Source organism: Danio rerio, chromosome 6, assembly GCF_049306965.1.
Source record: "Danio rerio strain Tuebingen ecotype United States chromosome 6, GRCz12tu, whole genome shotgun sequence".
NCBI classification, from domain to species: Eukaryota; Metazoa; Chordata; class Actinopteri; order Cypriniformes; family Danionidae; genus Danio; species Danio rerio.
In genome coordinates this window covers 3,129,357-3,148,801 of record NC_133181.1, presented here as the reverse complement: position 1 = coordinate 3,148,801, position 19,445 = coordinate 3,129,357, and the positions used below count along the sequence as shown (strand labels likewise).

The 19,445-nt window shown below is 36.2% G+C and overlaps 1 protein-coding gene and 1 long non-coding RNA gene across 2 annotated transcripts in view; both read left to right on the top strand.

Moving 5' to 3' along the window:
• med8 (mediator complex subunit 8) overlaps positions 1-19,445 on the top strand; it is a 32,570-nt gene that overhangs the window by 5,307 nt on the left and 7,818 nt on the right.
• Positions 7,549-18,511, top strand: LOC101882644 (uncharacterized). Its single transcript, XR_002459020.3, has 5 exons — positions 7,549-7,598; positions 8,337-8,478; positions 11,417-11,483; positions 12,341-12,491; positions 17,814-18,511. It is a non-coding gene; the product is annotated as an uncharacterized lncRNA (long non-coding RNA).

The window sequence follows — 19,445 nt, the reverse complement described above, 5'->3', positions numbered from 1 at the left end:
TTCAGCATGCTTCAAAATGGTGTCCTGGCTTAAAATCTCACTTGTCCTCAAAATGCACTTTTACATGATTTGTGTATCTAAGTGTGTATCCCCCCACCCCAAAAGTGTGTATAACACAGCGCCCTCTAGGAGAACTGCAATGACGCAATGATACACACTTTTGGGATCTGGCCAATCAGAAAGATACAAGGAGGATGTCACGCCCCCTATTGATCTGACGAATCAGAGGCGAAGTGCGTAAAAATAAAGATGGCGGCAGCAAGTTACTATGGTTACTTCACAGAATAAAAGAGACAGTATGAATAAAATTGCACTTTAATTAGTATTTAAATGAAAATGACCAAACTGCGTCAAGAAAGCCTTATATTTGGTGTCCTTAAGCACGGTACTTTATTCTAGGTTTGAATCGTACTGTTTCTGCGCAGATCGCGTTGTATCCCCGAGGGAACGGATAACACGGAAGTAAGTTACAGTATGTAACTTAGGCGGTACAGTAGCAGATCCGAGAAATATTGTGGCATAATAGCGCGAAACGGCCCGCGAGAGCGACACGCAACAGAATCAAATGTTTTCCTGGTTTGTGTGTTCTTTGAACTGTCTGTCTGTCCTACACTGTCAGCGACCGCACCGCGCACCTCCCCCGCCCGCAGCTACGCTCCCTCCGGCTACAAAGAGCTCAGCTGCCCGGGAACGAAAGGAGGAGAGGAGCTCCGAGTCCAACCGGGAGGAAATTAGGCGGAATATAATATATAATTTGATGTATATCCGTGTATAATAAATGGTATCATCACTTGGAAACTTTTTGTATACATGTTTAACTTTTTTCCCAGAGTTCTGTTTATCTAAATAACATGTTAATAAGTATTTGTTTAAGTTAAAAAAGCTAAAATGCCAGGTTTAAATCATTTTTCTAAAGAATGAAAAGTGTATTATTTATATTTCCTTTGCACTGAGATTTACATATATTATAAATAGTATGAGTGAATAAATTTCTTATTGAGTAATTTAATTACATTTTAGATAAAGATAAATATAATCAGTGATGGGAGTATAGTCCAAAATAATCAGTTAACTTACTGTAACGAAATCACAAAGTGAATATATATTTTTTCTAAAACTTAAAAAATGTAAAAAATAAAATAAAATAAGAAATACTTCAAGCCTGTTTATTTCATTCAAATGTAAACAATGAATTAAGACATTTGCCAGTTCTGTGTATAATATATAGTTAAATCACTTGGAAACTTTTTATATGTTTAACTTTTTCCAGAGTTCTGTTTGTTATCTAAATAACATGTTGATAATAAAGTATTTGTTTAAGTTAGGAAAGCTAAAAGGCCAGGTTTAAATTATATTTAAAGAATAAAAAGTGTTTGATTTATATTTCCTATGCACTGAGATTTATAGAGATTCTGATAGTATTGAGTAAAGTGATTACATTTCTTCTTGAGTAATTTAATTACATTTTAGATATGGTAGAAAAGCAATTTACAGCCTTTTTTAAATGCTCAGACACTAAACGTGAAAACTGACACAGACTCACTGAAACTCTTCACTCTTACCTTATTAACACCAATTCTACAAAACTACAAGTCCATTGCTGTAGTGTATTTGTGGATATTTGTTTGTGTGTTCAGTTACTAGTTTCAAGAAATATTGATAAGTATTCTGGAAGAGCTGTAAATACAACTTTAATGTTGTAGTAATTCATTACTTTTTTTAAATCATTTACCCAACACTGATAATAATAATGTATTAATACTACATGCATTTGATATTTTTCAGCCAAATTCTTAATGGAATAAAGCCATGGTCTTTCTGTAATAACTTAAGTTCAGGCAGTTTCAGACACTCTTTACACAAAAGTCTAAACAGATGTGTGTCCACTATAACAGATTTGCACTGTGATGCTCTTGTTACAAAACACCACACAAAAAGAGTGACAGTTAAAAACAAATAAAACACTTGGAATGATACGATAGCTGTATGAATGTGTGCCAGTTCTGTATTATTTTTTTCACAGCTGCATGTGCAAAATATGAGCCAGAATAGACACAGGTGTTACAAATTTAGATATGAACAATGGCGACAACCTAAAAAGAGGGAAGGAAAAGAAGGAGGAGAAGGAGGATGAAAGAGCCTGATCAGCCTGGTCAGAGGGTAGGCCTCAGACTGAGCTCTGTATGAAGACAGTCAGTCTCTCATTGACAGAAGTTTCAGTTGCCTTACTTTGCATTCACTGTTTCTATTAAACTTGTGCTTTTTGCATAATGAGAGTGCTGAATACACAGATATTGTGATTTCACCTAGTGGAACATGTTCTTGGATCAACATCTCACATGTGTGAAACTCTTCCTGGAAGGCTACAGCTCACAGTTCAGCTTTACTTCAATGAAACATCCCTGATCAAACTAATTGAGTCCTCCAGGCTTGTTTGAAACAGACATTATAATAGATAGATGCCCCATTAACAAGCCTTGATATCACTTTTATGAACTTGAAAAGTATAACTTTATTATAACTAATTCAATGTTTGCTACAACAACTATACCGTTTTACCATGAAGAGTTTTTACTGTGGGACAGCTATTTAGAGCCATTTATACACTATATGCATTACAAAAAACTAAACTCATAACAACATTAATTATGGGATGTTGATCTCTGCTCTGTCCACTTTTTTGATGTTGAAAATTCAACTCTACAGTTTAACAAAGTGACTTTTATTGACATTTCAGTATTTGAATGATATAGTGTATAAGAAATAATATCTAGAGAAATACGTCTGTAAAATAACAGGAAATGTACTGGCAGCTTATTACAAGCTAGTTTAAATTGGATATACAACACCAACCCAGACAATAGATCACTTTAAACCAGGGGTGTCCAAACTTGGTTATGGAGGGCCACAATCCTGCTGAATTTAGCTCCAACAGACCTGCCAGGAAGTAGTTTGAAAGTTTTTTTTTTTGACACCATAAAATTATAATCAGTTAAGAAAATATACTGTTCTTATATTTTATATCAGGCAAAACAGCAGCTCCTCTGTTCAGTTGCCTCTGTTTATAGAGCAGTCATAACCGGATTAACCTCGTTGATTTATCGGAACAACGGACTGAAGCAGACCATGAGGCGTTTAGCTTTCTATTATAATGTCTATGGTTTGAAACCTAAAGGTTTGTTGAAGCAGGCTGGGAACTAAACTGTGCAGGGTTGTGGCCCTCCAGGAACTGAGTTTGACACACCTGTTGAACCTGGAACAACATTTCTATTAGTCAATCAGATTGATGAATAAGTTCACATTTTATGTTAAGGTTGATTTACATTGAGGGTTACATGCTTCTACATCATTGTTATACGACTAATCATCCTCTCTGATATTGAGAATAATTTACAGTTATGGCTAAGTTTATGCCGACAAGAAGTTATCTAACAGCAAGAAGGTCGCTGGTTCGAGTGTCATCTGGGCCAGTTGGCATTTCTGTGTGGAGTTTGCATGTTCTCCCCGTGTCGGCGTAGGTTTCCTCCACAGTCCAAACCCATGCGCTATAGTGGTACTGATCAACTACATTAGCAGTAGTGTATTAGTGTGAGTGAAAATGATGGGCCCACTGTATGAAACATTTGTCAGAGTAGTTAGAGGTTCATTCTGCTGTGGCGACCCCTGATAAATTAGTAACTATGCTGAAGGATAGTGAGTGAGTGAGTGAGTGAGTGAGGTTTAGGGGTAGGGATTAAGCAGTGGCGTAGCGGATGGGCCCGCTGTATGAAACATGCCAGAGTAGTTAGCGGTTCATTCCGCTGTGGCGACCCCTGATAAATCAGTAACTATGCTGAAGGACAGTGAGTGAGTGAGTGAGTGAGCGAGTGAGGTTTAGGGGTAGGGATTATGCAGTGGCGTAGCGGATGGGCCTGCTGTAGGAAACATATGTCAGAGTAGTTAGCAGTTCATTCCACTGTGGCGACCCCTGATAAATCAGTAACTATGCTGAAGGATAGTGAGTGAGTGAGTGAGTGAGTGAGTGAGTAAGTGAGTGAGTGAGGTTTAGGGGTAGGGATTATGCAGTGGCGTAGCAAATGGGCCCGCTGTATGAAACATGCCAGAGTAGTTAGCGGTTCATTCCGCTGTGGCGACCCCTGATGAATAAGTAACTATGCTGAAGGATAGTGAGTGAGTGTGTGAGGTAGGTTTAGCGGTAAGGATTAGGCAGTGGCGTAGCCGATGGGCCCGCTGTATGAAACATTCCAGAGTAGTTAGCGGTTCATTCTGCTGTGGCGACCCCTGATAAATCAGTAACTATGCTGAAGGACAGTGAGTGAGTGAGTGAGTGAGTGAGGTTTAGGGGTAGGGATTAAGCAGTGGCGTAGCGGATGGGCCCGCTGTGTGAAACATATGCCAAAGTAGTTAGAGGTTCATTCTGCTGTGGCGACCCCTGATAAATCAGTAACTATGCTGAAGGACAGTGAGTGAGTGAGTGAGTGAGTGAGTGAGTGAGTGAGTGAGTGAGGTTAAGGGGTAGGGATTAAGCAGTGGCGTAGCAAATGGGCCAGCTGTATAAAACATGTCAGAGTAGTTAGTGGTTCATTCCGCTGTGGCGACCCCTGATAAATCAGTAACTATGCTGAAGTGAGTCAGTGAGGTTTAGGGGTAGGGATTAGGCAGTGGCGTAGCGGATGGGCCCGCTGTGTGAAACATATGCCAGAGTAGTTAGCGGTTCATTCTGCTGTGGTGACCCCTGATAAATCAGTAACTATGCTGAAGTGAGTCAGTGAGGTTTAGGGGTAGGGATTAGGCAGTGGCGTAGCCGATGGGCCCGCTGTGTGAAACATATGCCAGAGTAGTTAGCGGTTCATTCTGCTGTGGTGACCCCTGATAAATCAGTAACTATGCTGAAGGACAGTGAGTGAGTAAGTGAGGTTTAGGGGTAGGGATTAGGCAGTGGCGTAGCGGATGGGCCCGCTGTGTGAAACATATGCCAGAGTAGTTACAGGTTCATTCTGCTGTGGCGACCCCTGATAAATCAGTAACTATGCTGAAGGACAGTGAGTGAGTGAGTGAGTGAGGTTTAGGGGTAGGGATTAAGCAGTGGCGTAGCAAATGGGCCCGCTGTATAAAACATGTCAGAGTAGTTAGTGGTTCATTCCGCTGTGGCGACCCCTGATAAATCAGTAACTATGCTGAAGTGAGTCAGTGAGGTTTAGGGGTAGGGATTAGGCAGTGACGTAGCGGATGGGCCCGCTGTGTGAAACATATGCCAGAGTAGTTAGCGGTTCATTCTGCTGTGGTGACCCCTGATAAATCAGTAACTTATCTGAAGGATAGTGAGTGAGTGAGTGAGTGAGGTTTAGGGGTAGGGATTAAGCAGTGGCGTAGCAAATGGGCCCGCTGTATAAAACATGTCAGAGTAGTTAGTGGTTCATTCCGCTGTGGCGACCCCTGATAAATCAGTAGCTATGCTGAAGGACAGTGAGTGAGGTTTAGGGGTAGGGATTAGGCAGTGGCGTAGCGGAAGGGCCAACTGTATGAAACATGTGCCAGAATAGTTAGCGGTTCATTTCGCTGTGGCGACCCCTGATAAATTAGTAACTATGCTGAAGGACAGTGAGTGAGTGAGTGTGTGAGGTAGGTTTAGGGGTAGGGATTAGGCAGTGGCGTAGCGGATGGGCCCGCTGTAGGAAAAATGTCATAGTAGTTAGCGGTTCATTCTGCTGTGGCGACCCCTGATAAATTAGTAACTATGCTGAAGGACAGTGAGTGAGTGAGTGAGTGAGTGAGTGAGTGAGTGAGTGAGTGAGGTTTAGGGGTAGGGATTAGGCAGTGGTGTAGCAGATGGGCCTGCTGTAGGAAACATGCCAGAGTAGTTAGCAGTTCATTCCGCTGTGGCGACCCCTGATAAATCAGTAACTATGCTGAAGGATACTGAGTGAGTGAGTGAATGAGTGAGTGAGTGAGTGAGTTACTAGAGATTGATTTTATCACTGGTGATACTGTGTCAAACCAGTTCTGGAAGCTCAAATTAGTACGATCAGATGTGTTTAGAGGTTAAATTGAGGGTCTGCTGTCCCCTCACTTTTATTTACTTAAAAAACCTATAATAAAAATGTGTATGTGATCTATCAAGCATGTAGTTTGTATTTCATTTTTTTACTATATAAGTTGGCAGTTCATGTGGCGAATGAATGAATATATATAGTAAAAAAAAAGAAATACAAACTACATGCTTGATAGATCAGGAATCCCTGTTTTTATATCAGTTGTTTATTATTAATAAATAAATATATAATAAATAAAGAAATGTATTAATTTGTTTGGAGATTAAATTTAAGTGCATTGTTATCAAAGAAATCGGGTTTTCTAAAAAAAAAGTCAAATGAAAAGAGCATGTTTAATGTGAAACAAATATGTGAAAACTTCAACACGTGGATGCATACATTTAGCAAACTCCAAGTTGAAGTGTGTTACCTGCTGCAATTCCCCTCCCCCACCCCTCTGTTCGTGTGTATGTGTGTGTTTGTGTTTTAAGCACCCATCCCCCACTGTCAACTCACAGAAGCCTCAAGAGAGCTGCCCTGGGGTAGACTACGACTATAACAATAATATTAAATTAGTTTGTAAATGTAATTCAAGTTTACAACACCTATCAGGTTTCCCCTCACTTTTATTTTACTTAAAAAAAAAATAAATATATATATATATATAGTAATAAAAACATGTTTGATGGATCAGGAAGCATGTTGAAAACATGCCTTAAGATTGTGTTAAAACGCTAAAAATCTCTGTTTTTATATCAATTGTTTTTATTAATTAATAAATTATATATATATATAATTTATTTATTTGTTTGGAGATTAAAGTGCACCATCAAAGAAATCGGATTTTCTAAAAAAAAAGTCAAATGAAAAGAGCATGTTTAATGTGAAACAAATATGTGAAAACTTCAACTTGTGGATGCATACATTTAGCAAACTCCAAGTTGAAGTGTGTTACCTGCTGCAGCTCCCCTCCCCCACCCCTCTGTTCGTGTGTATGTGTGTGTGTGTGTCTTGAGCACCCATCCCCCACTGTCAACTCACAGACGTGAGAGCTGCCCTGGGGTAGAGACTATGACTATGATGACGACGACAATAATATAAAATTAGTTTGTTAACGTAATTCTAGTCTACAACACCTATCAGGTTTCCCCTCAATTTTTTTTTACTTTAAAAATATATATATATTTTTATTTTATAATTATTTTTATTATATATATATATATATTTATTTATTTACTTATTTGGAGATTAAATTAAAGTGCACCATAATCAAAGAAAATCAGGTTTTCTAAAAAAAAAAAGTCAAATGAAAAGAGCATGTTCAACATAAAACAAATATGTGAACACTTCAACACGTGGATGCATACATTTTGCAAACTCCAAGTTGAACCTGCTGCAGTTTCCCTCCCCCACCCCTCTGTTCGTGTGTATGTGTGTGTGTGTTAAGCACACATCCCCACAGCGCCTCATTCAACTCATGAACGCGCGGCATTTGCAAACACGTGCTAATGACGCAATCAATTGGAGACGCCTTTTCCCGCGAACTCATCTCTCCTGGGAGAGCAGGTAAATCAATTTATGTATTTAAATGCATAATTACTGCTTACACGACAAAACATTGCCTTTGTAAGATGTATGTTTAGTGCTTATATTCCTTTGTCGATTATATTTGTTGAAATGTATTTAATAGCAATGTTAGCTGTATACTGTTTAACACACTACATTTCTGTTGATCAAAATAGTGCTTGCGTGTGCTTGTGTGGTTGCCCCAAAAATAAAATCTTTATTTTTTGTTTAATATGGTGATTATTTTAAATTACTTTAAGTAAATAAGCCTTTTAATGATGTTAATTAGCTTGCCCAAACGCACAGAACATTATATATATATATATATATATATATATATATATATATATATATATATATATATATATATATATATATATAACGTCTTTATTATATCAAAGTATATATAATTTTGAGGTGTGTAAAGTTACAAAAACATGAAAATGGTTCATGTGGGTCTAGCCCTGTTTTCAGTCTAAATAACAATGTATTTATAGCTTTGTTTAACTAATATAGGAAAATTAATCTTGGATGTGATTTACATCCTACCTATTCTGTTTTTAATTACATTATGATTTAATTTCTGATTTAAATTTTTAGATAGAAGTACATTTCTAGATCTATGTGAAATCATTTGGGTTCAGCAGAACAATAGACAATATATAAAATGTATTATGCTATTATTATTATGTTATTTATTAGCATAATATAATTTATTATATTTATTTTTTCGTAAAGTCTTTATAGGAAACATGCCCTTTGTCTTCATGCTGGGATTAAGAAAAAACAGAAAGCGTAAAATACCTCAAGAGGATGCAGAACATTACATTTGTTGTAAAAGTGACAAACCTGCAAGTGCAATTCATCAACAATTACAAAGGTAAGTTATACTCACAAACACTCTATCTCTCTGATAATGAACATGTACAATATTGACATCATGGGAACTCAAAATACATTGAATAATTATTTATTATGTAAACTTTTACAGTTCTTTTTAGTAAAATCCATGTTGTGTTGCAGTGGTATTGTTAACAGTGCAACATTCTAAGAGACTTAATTGTTTTTCAATAATATTTTCAAGTTCATCTGGCCTACTACAGGTTGAAATATTAACTGAAACTGTTACTAAAATTTAAAATATTTATAGGTCAGTTGTACTGTACATTAACTCTGTGCAAGAAGGCTTTAATAGTAAACATTAGTTAATTAAAAGTATTGGTAAAGTTTAATGTTAATCTTAGGTGATGATCATTTCTTAATGCTTATGTATGTGTTAAAATTATAGTAATCTGATTACTATCGTTTTACTAAAGTTAGTCGTTTTACTAAATGGGGATAATAACTAATAATATTCAGTTGTATTATTTTATCCTATATTAGCACAGTAACTGTAATGAATCTGGCTTTTTTTCTCACCGTTGACTTTAATCCATTAATTTTATTTTAAAGTGTTACCTGTTGTACTTTATCATACTTTTGCAATTAAATTGGGTTGAAACATTTATTAACTCTGAACATGTGTATATACAACAAAGCACTACATTAATTATTTTTGCTATTATAATTGTTAAAGTAACCAATGCAAACCATACACACACTTAAATTAGTTTTTAATGTATCTGTAATGTTGTAAAATATTTTACAGATCACCAGACTTTTAATTTTCAGCCAGGCACTCCAATGGCTTCCAATGACATCTTTCCATTTCAAAATTGTCACGTTTAAGATCTGATTTCTTTAAAAATCAGTAATCTTCACTACCTGTTATATTTATGATATGAAGTGGGTTTCAGATCGGACAAGAAGCACTGCATTAAAGTCCATTTCCCCCCGCCATGTCTTTAAAATATGAGTTTTTTACCCTGTATTTTGGTTGTTGCTAGATCAGATATGGTTGCAGCCGAAAGTTAACGAAAACTATTTATATTATTTCTTAAATTTCACATTTGTTGTATTTTATTAACGTCTATCCCCACCCCAACCCTAAATCCAACTGTTACAGTAACGTAAAAACAGTAGTTGTATTGAGTATTATTTATGCTGCTATTTATTAAAATACCCAATACATTTTATTTTTTAAAGCCTACCTTCACCCCAACCTTAAACCCAACCGTCACAGTACTGTAAAAATATTCATTATTGTTATACATTCATTCATTCATTTTCTTTTCAGCTTAGTCCTTTTATTAATCTGGGGTCGCCACAGCAGAATGAACCGCCAACTATTCCAGCATATGTTTTACACGGCGGATGCCCTTCCAGCTGCAACCCATCACTAAGAAACCCACACACATTCATTCACACTCATACACTTCAGACAATTTTTATCTTACCCAGTTCACCTGTACCACATGTCTTTGGACTGTGGGGGAAACCGGAGCACCCCGAGGAAACCCACGCGAATACAGGGAGAACATGCAAACTCCACACAGAAACACCAACTGACCCAGGCTTGAACTAGCAACCTTCTTGTTGTGAGGCAACAGCACTACCTACTGTGCCACTGCGTCGCCTATTATACAGTGTCATAAAAATGCTGCTATATGGATGTGCATAGCACATACCAGCCGGCCACGTATTCGATTTAGACTTTACCCAGTATTTTCAATGGAATTTCTGCGCTAGCCTTTTGCTATACTGACGGCGCTAGTGGTTATACCATCGTTCATCTAATTTTACGCTTGAACAACTAAATGAATGCTTTAGTCTGTTTAACTGAATGTATTGTAATAACATTACAACACTGATGATGTACAAACAACTTTGTGAAATTGAAAATATCCACATTAAGCTATCACCGGAAGTTTATCGTTGGCTTTAAAACTCTAGCTGTGCAGAGAGCCCATTGTGCATAAACAATTTTGTTCCAAATCCCCGTTAATATCTAATCTTTGTGCTAACAAACAATAGCGAACACAGTTGGGCAAGTTACTTCCAAAATGAAATGCATTACAGTATATATATATATATATAATAAAAGTTACTGCCATTTCTTTTTTTGTAATTGGTTACATGACAATATTAATATCTCAGAAATGCATTACACTACTTTTGTATTACTTTTAGGTTACTTTAACCAAAATACCCACAGAAGTACGACTAATGAATTAAAGTATTAATTTTCAATAGTATGTCTATGTTTTCAAATACATTTAGCTATATATTGTAATTATTCAGAGAATTTTTTGTTTGCACAAGGAGTCTGACAACAGCCAGTGCTCCACACAGAGATCTGGTCATTTATTTGACATATTTTCTTTTAAATATATATTCATAGTGCTTCATCTTTTACACATTTATATATATGACTGTGTAACCTTAATCACTTCTGGGGATGGGGACTTTTTACAGTAAAAGGTAGCAATGTTATTTTATCCAATAAATGCATTGATAATATCCACAGATTTTTAAATAGTCAATCAAATGAACTTAAACTATTAAAATTGCAACAAACATTTGTTTTGGCCCAAACTACAAAAACAAACAAATTTAAAACTAGTTTAAACACACTGGTTTAATCATCTATACATGTCATTATAACTATATTGTATAAATATTATTTCAAAGACCTACATCATGCTAACAATTAAAAGCTGAATGACATGACATAACAGGCGATTGCCCTCTGAGTGCACCTGAAAAGACATGAATGACACTTCTCATAAAGCTTGAGAAGCATACAGGACAAGTAGAACAATTAGTTCAAATAAAAACACAAAAGTCAGTAGAATTTAATGCAAACTCAAAAAATGCAATTATGAACCAATGATAATTAATTTTCAACAAACTGCAGCTAATGAACGTCTTTTGTTTAGGAGGATGAGTTTTCACCACTGAAGCTTTATTCAGAGGGGATTTTGTTCTTGAGTACAAGTTTGGGTGGTGAGTATGATTAGCCGAAAGGTTATTAAATATGTTTAGATGTGGTTAAATAAATGAGCAAATAAGCAAACATAACACTGCCGTGCCCCTATGCCAGGGATCACCAAACTTGTTCTTGGAGGGCCGGTGTTCTGCTGGTTTTAGCTCTAACCCAAATCAAACACACCTGAACAAGCTAAACAAGGTCTTACTAGGTATACTTGAAACACCCAGGCAGGTGTGTTAAGGCAAGTTGGAGCTAAACCCTGCAGGGCACTGGACCTCTAGAAATAAGATTGGTGACCCCTGGCCTATGCTATAGTATCATGATAGGTGATCTCAAAGGTGGATGATATGAAAATTGTGTATCACCCAACAATAATGTCCAAGCACTGCACAACTCTGAACAAGTTCGACCCACGCATGTGCAAGGCAGGCAATTCTGTAATCTATCAGCTTAAATATATCGGCCATATTTTGATATCAGACTGATGACCATAACATAAAAAAAAAGCATTTATCGGCTGATATTGATATGGCCGATAATATATTATGCGTCTCAAAATTTAAGTATTTCTGATTCTGATCATTCTGATTACAATCAGTTCCCATATTTGATTGCAATTTCGTAAAAAATGTTCCTCACAGACATAAAAAATATTTTACAGGAATTGAGAAGTGAAATGTAAATTAACACTTATAATCAAATCTGTAGTTTTTAGTGAAATAATTAGCAAGTTTTAAAATAGAATGAATTCTCGATACTATTGTTAACACCTCTTTGAAGATGGTCACAGAAAAAAAATAGTACATCTTAAATGTATAAACTTTAAAAATTGTTTGTATTTTATGCTTAGTGATTGTTTTATGTTTTACAGCATGGATGCATCGAAAGAAGATGGGTCTTTAGGGAGACTTGTAAATGATGACCACAAAGCTCCTAACTGCAAAATGAAAATCATATCTTTGCTGTGTGCAACATACTTCCAGGAGAAGATATAACCTACAATTATGGAGATTCTGGTTATGGTGAGTAGGGGTCAGTAGTATGAGTCTACAGAAATCAGTAGGTTCACTTACCAATTGTCTATATTATGAAACATAAAATTCAACCATAATTATACGGATGCTTTATTCTGTAATATTGACAGTCAAAATAGCAATACTGACTGACATGTATAAGTATGGTCAGAAGGAATATACAGGGTTTCCGCGGGGTCTTAAAAATTCTAAAATTAAAAAATCGAAATTTAAGGCCTTCAAAAGTCCTAAATTCACTGTTCTAGATCTAAAATATTTTTGCACAGGTCTTATTTTTGCGATGTCCATGTAACGCTACATCTAAAACTCATTTAAATTCTTTTTTTGTTGTTGTTGCTAGGTTTTCAGGGTGTTGTAGTTCTTTATTTCACTAGTCCAATTGTAATTTGCGTTATTACAACTACAAATAAGACCGACATGCCCTATACCGACAATTGCTAATCAGCTTTCTGTTATTGAACTCAGTGCGCGCGGTAAATGTGATGTCATCACTGTGTTTATGGAGGTCTGCCAGCCGCGACATGATTTTGGCTGGCAGAGCTCACAAAATGTTTTTTCAGTTCGTGCGGTTCAAATTTGATTTGAATTGAATATGAAACACTTTGAAGAGATTTTGTCTGAAACAGGTATGACTGTACACACATAGGGCTGGACAATAATTCGATATCAATATATATCGCGATAGATTTTTTTCAATAACAGTGATGATTTTTAAACCCATTTCCGGTATTTCGATATACATTTGCATACATCTGTTTTATTATAGATAAGATCTTATACCTTGTATCATTTGTCACTGAATGACTTTTTCGTGCTCAGAATGAGCGTGATGTCACTTGCGTGATGACGTACATCACAGACACGCTGCCACTGCCAGCGCTCAGAAGTTAGTTAAGCTGCTCCGTCGCAGAATGCTACAAAATGCTACAAAATGTGTGCCCTGAATACTGATGTGAATGAACAAGCTTCCACAACTAAGAATGCAGACAAATTAGTTGATGAGAGAGGAAAGATGAATGCAGTGGTGTGGAAGTGATTCAGCTTTTTAAGTTTCGATAAACGTTTAGTTTCGGTGCTCTGCAAAATGTGCGGTAGAGTGGTGCCGAGTCTGCCGACTAACAGCGGAAACACATCAAATCTGTTCCACCCGATAGAACATACTGAGAGTCAGAAGCAATGACAGAAGATGAGGCATCATTTAAGTTTAAGTCAACCTGTCGCCTCACCATCCACCTTCCCGACACAGATGGCTATGAGGCACCGTGTAGGATCTAAATAAAACTTTGCTTATCAACACGAGCATATAAATTACTCGCATATAAACCTATACTATGTTCAAAACATGTATGAAACTTGCGCATATATAAACTTGATGCATGCCCATTGATACACCCATTGATACACCCATTAGGGCTGGACAATGATTATATATATTATAGATATATATATATATATATATATAAAATAATTATATTTTTAAGATCTTATAGATTGCATTAGGGATGTAACGGTATCAGAATTTCACGGTACGGTAATACCTCGGTATGAATGTCACGGTACGGTATTTATTGAATCATTTACAGGAAAAACAAAACTCATGAAAATACTCCAAAAAAGTGCCAAAAGTGTCAATGACATACAAATTAGCCATCTATCTGTAAGCTTTGAAACAGGAACTTCAATTTTAATAACAAAAAAAAATTAAACCATGTAAAAAAATAAAGTTTCAATTTAGTATTGTTGAAAACTCATCACATTCAACATTTAATCACTCACTCACTCACTTAGATAGAGATGGGTTTTAAGGAAAATTATCTTATAACTATAATCTGGTAAAAGCTGGTATCTCTGGGTATTTACAATGTCCCCTGCAACAGAAAAAAACCCCTCTCATTTAGGACTGAGGTTTCTGGGACAGAGATATGACTTGGCCCATGTTGACAGCAGTGGGGTAACGTTGTGCATTGTCTTTCCCCCACTTGAGAGGACAAGCCATGAGTGAGATAGAGATCTCTTTGCGGTACAAGTCAATGTCTGCATCAATCTGAACAGTGTGCTGTGTTTCTGCAGTCCCCATGCAGTCCCCATACTATTAGTCGTATTCCCCAACTTGCAGGCACGTGCACACATAGGGCTCAACCTGTGCAGTGCACATGCCCTTTTTAGTCTTGGATAGAAAGTGCCCTTCCAAAATGATCAAAAGTGCCCCCGCGACGCGACACACCCTCCGTGCCGCTCTTCAGTAGGCGCGCGACAACACCGCTCTTGAGTATGCGCGCTCAACCCCCCCTCCCCGCTTTACAGTACGCGCGCGACAACACAGCTGATCAGAACACGCGCGACAACACCGCTATTCAGTACGCGCGCGACAACACCGCTATTCAGTACGCGCGCGACAACACCGCTATTCAGTACGCGCGCGGCGACAACACCCGCTTTATGTTCGATCATTTCCAGGTCTTTTTCATCCTCGCTTCTAGCAGCACACTTCATTTCCGCATTACTGGATCTGTAGCGACAACAGACCGCAAAGAATGATGGCAACCCCAGGGCTGATGGGAATTGTAGTTTCCACTACCTCCCGTTCGCTTCATTCGCCTGAGCAAATTTTCTCAGAAGACCTATAGTTTTATCGAGTCATGCGACTACGCTAATATCGGAAAAAATTTATATTGCGGTATGACGGTATTTACAATACCGTTACATCCCTAGATTGCAACATTTGTCACTGAGTGACGGTCAGTGCTCAGCCATCAGAAAGAGCATGATGTACGTCATCACTCATGTGACATCACAGACACGCTGCCAGCGCTTAGCACAGCAGTTGGTTAGCTACGTCGCAGAAAGTTTGCCCTGAAGTGTGCCCTGAATACAGATGTGAATGAACAAGCTATATATATATATATATATATATATATATATATATATATATATATATATATATATATATATATATATATATATATATTTGCACAGGGCTTGACATTAACTTTTTTGATCACCAGCCACTGTGGCTAGTAGATTTCCAACTTTACTAGCCACTCTGCATTTTCACTATCCACAATTTTGTTGTTGGAAAAATATATTTTATATGCATAAGTTTGACGTTGACATGCTAAAATTACTTGATTTAAATTTTGTGTTATGTCCACGTGTTCTCAATCATTTCACTTTTTGTGTGTCGAGTATGAGGTTGCTCAATGAGCATGAGCAAAGGAGTCATGGTTTCATAGTGTTTGCACGACTAGCATGACTTTTTTTAGAGCTCAAAATTAACGGTTTACCAAATTTATCTCTATAACCATACAAAACAATAATTATTTCTTAGACACAAATGTTTAATGTGTCAAAACAAGCAAAATATAGCTGTATACTATACTTTTTATTTAATAAAACATTTCTTAAAAAAGAAAGAAAAGCAATTGACTTTTAAAAAAATAACTATTGTCATGTATCAAAAATATTTACAGTAATCTGTCGTGGCTAATGATCATCCTCTCATTTGGTATTCACTTGCTTTCTTCTGCTCACGTGATCACAATTATTTTACTTCTCGATTCTAAGATCACATTTGCACGCATATTGGGTCATCCTTATATTGTCGAACCCTGCTTTTAGGACAACTAAAAAATTGAAAAAAAATTATTTTCAACCAGGCAAAGTGGCTTGTGGGAGTGACTGTCTAACACGCCAAAGCTGAAATCTACCTGAATTTGGCGTGTTGCCGGGTGTTAATGTAAAGCCCTGTGTGTGTGTGTGTGTGTGTATATATATATATATATATGTCTGTTTGTAAAGGCTAAATACAAAAAAGAGAGTGAACATTTGAAAAAGTTAACAAGTAAAATTTTTTTAAACCTTTTTATTAAAAGAAAAGTTATAAGAGCCTGGAGGTATTATAGACTTTGCAAATTCAGTTTGCAGACATTTGTAGGTACAGACATCTATTGTGTGCGTTCTTGGCAGTTTTTTTATGTCTTTTTAATATTGTCCATATCGATATCGGAATTATATCATATCGACCGAAATTAAGAAGTATATCGTGATATTTGTCATATCATCCAGCCCTATACACACATCTTCTTTATGATCAGTCCATGCGTGATCATAGGGAGAAGTAGAACCAGATGACCAATTCTTTTTGGCTAGAAATTGCAACAGCAGTGGGAAAGGACGACAGTTTTTGTAAAAGTTTGGAAAAACCTGAGGGATAAGTTTGTTTAAAAAAAGAGGCCATGCAAAAGTGTAGACCCAGTTGGTTTTAATATTACAGAATGTTTTTCCATCATGCATAGGTTTTACACTAATGTATAGACCTATATTACAATTTCGAATTTAAAACAATTTACAAGTTACAAACTAAAATTAAGTAACAAAATTTTGCCTAATTACCCTAACCTGCCAAGTTCACCTAATTAACCTAATTAGGCTTTTAAATGTCACTTTAAGGTGTATAGAAGTGTCTTCAAAAATATCTAGTCAAATATTATTTACTGTCATCATGGCAAACAGAAAATAAATCTGTTATTAGAGATGAGTTATTAAAACTATTATGTTTGAAATGTGTTGAAAAAAAAATCTGCTCCATTAAACGGGAATTGGGGAAAAATAAACAGGGGGGCTAATAATTCTGACTTCAACTGGAAAGGAATGTATGAATATATGTATCAGTTTACAGTATATTGATGCCCAATTTCTAGGCTTTATTGGTAATAACTAAACTAGCCAGAAAGTCATGTGTGAATTGTTGAGTGGGCAAAATAAAAAATAAAAAACCTCAATATTTTTAGTGAGTGTACTTGTTTTCTGTTTTTATTTCTGCCTTAATAAAAAATATAATTGTAGAGCAACCCAAAATCTGTTGCCATTAATATTTAACTTTAATGGGTAGAACTGTCTGAGATATGAAGAAAAGCATGTGATGCATCATTTAGATAAAAAATGTATTTAAAAAATCTTGAATGGTTATAAAAATCTTTATAATTAATTATAAAATAATTAAAAACGATTATCCTGAATGATATTAATGATATGACCTAGTTCCAGAAGCTTTTTACTTCTCTGTTTATTTGTCAGATTTTACTGTCTGTTTCTTCTTCTTCTGATCTCTTTATGTGTATGCGTGTTTTTGATATTGCGATATAGGTCCTAAATTTAATACTTAATGGTCTTAAAAAGGTCTTAATAAGTCTTAAATTTGACATTATGATATCTGCAGAAACCCTGAATATAGAAATAGAAGAATATACTTGTTCTGTCTTGACAAATATTTCTGATTTCGATATTCTCTGTTTTTTTTCTGACATCCAGTCCCATAATGTTCTGTCTCCTCACCTGCTTTGGACAACGTGAAGATGAGTGATCCTCACAAACAAACTGAGCCACAACAGTCAGACAAAGCAAGAAGATCAGGGAATAAGACGGTAACCCTTTCATTCAGGCACCAGGTAGCCTATCTAGTGATATTTGCTGCTAAGTGAACAGGGCAGAGTAACCAGAACAAGGTAAGACAGACCCTTTGGCAGGTTTATTTAAAATGTAATCTTGTTCTAACTATATAACATCATACAATTGTGTCTTAAAGCAATTTATTTAAAGATGAAAGGATAGCTCAATTATGTATTTTCACATGCCAGATATTCTGGAGTTAATTCATACAGTATGACCAATAGTACACATACAGATTTTACTATAAAAGATTGGTTAATTACTGGCAAGTGATAGTTGGACTGCATAGTTAATCGTAAAAAGATGGCGATCTCGATTCGAACCCCTGAACGTCGATGCGTGAACGACATTTAAATGACCATATTGCAGTTTGGAGTTATGTTTACTACAAGATAGGGTTGTGCCGATTGACACTAGTGTTGTGTATCGATGATAGGGAGAGATATCACAGAGAGCTGAGGCCTGACTATTTTAAAGATGATGTTTGGTTCGTTTCACATTTATGTAGACCTATTACATGTGTTAAATTCATTTTTAAATAAAAGACTTATTATTAATATTATCTTGTTGTTGATGTTATTCTTATCAGAATTAATAATCAATTAACTGTAATTTGTCCAGCTTTAGCTGTGTCCGTCAGCATTGCCTAACCGAGACTTTCAGACTGCAGCAGCAATCATTTAAACTGAAAATTGCCTGCTCAAAGGAAAAAAAATACAATGATTTTAAAATTGCAAGGCGAGTATTACCTATATTCACAATTTTTACCAAAATCAGCATGTCAAAAAGAATTTATTTCCCATTCTTTGCATATCAAGTTAATATGCAACTTCACTGTTACTTAAAAATAATAGGCTAAATAACAAAACAGGATTTAATTAACAAACAAGTTATAGGTGCAGTAGGTGATCTGCCAAAATGCTAACCGGTTGGCATAATATCTTTGAAACACAGTCCCTTCCCTGCCATCCAAAGCCACGCCTCCTAAAACACGAATGCTCATCGTAAAGATGGCAGTGGACAACCCACTAGATCATGTCATTCACCATTTATAAATGTAGCTAGTGTTTGGCCGGTGGTGTGCAGGAATTACACTTATTACTAAACCATATTTGCATGCTATTTCACATGAATATTCAGAGTAGTGGTGAACAATATAAAGAGCGCATCACAGGCTGTCATTGTTCAGAAATGACCCAATATAAATAGAAAAGCATCTTCAGCTCAGTAAAGTAGGCTAGGCCGAATAGCTCTATTTACTGATGTTTTGTTGTTAAACTAAATATAAATCTACTTTATCAATGCTGTAAAAGGACCTTATGAAACTGAAAATAGTCGCATCAATCTTTCACGGGGAGATTTCAGTGGCTGAACAACACTTCTGTGCAAATAACCCATTTATAACAACACAATCTACATCAGCTCTGTGTGACTAAAAGAGTTTAACACAGAACATGACCTGCCTAACAGAAATACTTCAGTCATGGTATTATT